The following is a 2,976-nucleotide window of genomic DNA, read 5'->3' on the forward strand; positions in this document are numbered from 1 at the left end:
GGGGGGTCAATCAAAAAATGTAACATATGTGTGTGAAATAGTGTCCTGGATATAACGTATATATAGAGGGGGCGATCCACGAGAAGAGAGTGGAGGTATCGCCGGCTTGAGGTGTCCATAGAATCAAAAAGAGGGATGATGTGTGTGTGTGTGTGCGCGCGTGATTGATAAAGAGTGCCATCGAATTTGTGTGTGCCCACGTCAAAGATATAGAGTGGCTGGCCTACTGGAACGTGAGAGGGGACATGTGCAGTTTGTCTCTGTGGCATGGATACCTACCTGCAGCGCTCGACTAACGGTGTGTGGTGGGAGAAGAGGGAGGCCCAATTAACTATAGAGGTACAATGGTTGGTATATGTGTGGAGGAGGAGAGAGGCCTACCTCATGTATTAAGGAGATCGATCTGCCTCATGTATTAAGGGAGATCGATCGGCATCCATGCATGTGTGCAGGAGAGGAATAAGGTTGGGAGAGAGACAGAGCTAGAGTGTTGGAGGGGGTGGTAGTGGAGTTGCTTCTAACAAATGGTGGGATAGGCTTGCTAGACAAACGGAGGGCACGCCCGCAATATCAATAAGAGAGGAGATGGCTGCTTGTTATCTGTGCACGTGCGTGTGAGAGACGGGTCAGGAGGCATGCACGAATGATGAGGGGGGACGATGTGGCTGTGGTAAGCAGACATAACTACATAGGAAGATCAATCACCCCTTTGTTATATAAAGGAGAGACATAACTTGTGAGGTACGTCGATTGATGGGGGCGGTAGTTAAAGTCGATCCAAGTATATGTTGGGAGATCGATCGGTATACATGCATGTGTGTGTTAGAACCAAACAAGGCACGAGGAGAAGGATAGAGATAGAGGGATGCATGTAGGAGGTGGTACGAGAGGCATACTATATCGAGCGGGGAGGAGTGTGCGAGTACGAGAACGATGAAAAGAGTGGTGGGAGTGAGGCATGGACGGTGACAAGAGAAGAGGAGAAGCTTGTGTTTGTGCTAGGCACACCTGGCTAGAGAGGCATATCGATCGATGTGTGTCATAAAGAAGGAGCTGGGGGGCCTACACACACCGTGGGTGAACGACCTAAAGTGAAAAGATGAATTTGCGCGATGGAGCTAGAGAATGCTGAGGGAGGGTGAGAGGGATGCGGGAGTGTGCATGCACAAGAGAAAGTTAGCGCTAGCTACAAAGATAAGAGGGTTGTGTGGGTGTAAAATACGAATAGAGATCATATATACTTCATTATAAAAATCGAATTCGGATATTTGAAGAATTTATCATAGTGTTTTAAACCGACGCATGTGTGAATATATATAATGGTGATACACATGGTGTGTTTATGAACATGTTATACTACATTTAATATATTTTTATCTCTACTCTTATAAAAAAACGAAGTTGTTGATGGTGGTGTGCCTGCCATCCTGCATTATAGGCCGTCCGATTTATATCTGGCGGATAGCAAGGAAACTATGATGGTTGAAGTTGGCAACAATCATGATTGTAGATTCTTATTGAAATAGAGACACGAATTCAAATTTAGTTCGAATTGTAGCGGTAGTATAGACATTTGGAATGCACTAAAATGTTGGTATGAGTAGGTTACATGCATTATACAGCAAGCGAAAAAATTTAGTCAGACATAACATGGATTCATACTCCCTCCTTCCATCTATATAGGGCGTAATGAGATTTTTAAGACCGCCTTTGACTATTGACAAGATTAAAAGTACATGACATGCACAATGTGAAAATTATATCATTGAAAGAACATTTCACAGACGAAGTTAACGGTGTGCTTTGTGTAAGTTGCATGTCATATATCATTGCTCTAATATTTGGTCAAAGTTAGCATCGAAAAACGCATTAGGCCCTATATAGATGGAAGGAAGGAGTAGCTTTGAATAGCATTTGTATAGTAAAACAGGGCAAGACTATCTCTTTGTGTGGTGTGAATAGTTTTATTTTTTTCGTTTTCTTTTTGGTCGAGGGAAGTGCGAATTGATTTGGTACGTACAAGTACAATATTACTACACGTTAGGCTTGTCCCTAAAATTCAACCCGCGTCTTGTTATATCCCGAAAATTCAGATATCGTGCTCCCAAAACAGGCGCCTTCACAACCCGCGCCTTGCTATCCCGAAATTACAACGCGCGCGAAAACTCCCTCCAGCTGCCAAATCCCGACATGCGAAATCCCCCTTCTAACCCTGAGTCGAAAGGGCCGCTAGTTCAAATCGGTGGGGGGTACTTTTGTAACACACCCTACATTTTGGAAAAGCGCGTCCCTAAGTCATGCTTCACCCCCTCCCATCGCCCCATTTTCGCCATTCGAAATCCCAGGCCGCCATAACCTCTCCGCTCCAGCCGCAAAACCCCACCCTCCTCCGTCCGCCACGTCACCGCTGCCCAGCCAGAGCCTCTTCCCCGAGAACATCGTCCACCGCAACAGCTCGACGTCCCTCGTCCACCTCCCTGGATGAGGATCCGTCGTCCATCTCGTCGTCCAGCCGGTTCAGCCGCCCCGTCCTCCACCTCCAAGGAGCTGCTCCGACGACCGCCTCATCTATCGTGGCTGCTCCATCCGCACAGCGCCGCCTTAACCTGCTCCACCATAACCGCAGCATCCTCACCGACTCCTCGGACGAAGCTGAGGCCTACTCGGCGCCACCAAAGAGGTTGTACACTCATCGCATCGCACCTTCTCGTTAACTCGACCTCCCGGCGCCGACGGTGCTCCATCCCGCACCCCCATGGAGCGGCTACCTTGAAGCCGGCGCCGCGGGCGACATCTCCATGGCGGCTCTCCCCCAGTGCGAGGCCCTTTCGGCGGAGGCGTCCATACCAGCCGGATCTGCTGCTGCTGCTGCTTCGGCTCTTGCTCGATCGCTCGCTCGCCCAGCTGCTACTGCTGCTCTCCCCCTCGCTCGTGCTGCTGCTCTGCTCCGATTAAGCCACACTTCAGTCGACTAAA

Source organism: Triticum dicoccoides, chromosome 3B (genome assembly GCF_002162155.2).
Source record: "Triticum dicoccoides isolate Atlit2015 ecotype Zavitan chromosome 3B, WEW_v2.0, whole genome shotgun sequence".
Taxonomy (NCBI): Eukaryota; Viridiplantae; Streptophyta; class Magnoliopsida; order Poales; family Poaceae; genus Triticum; species Triticum dicoccoides.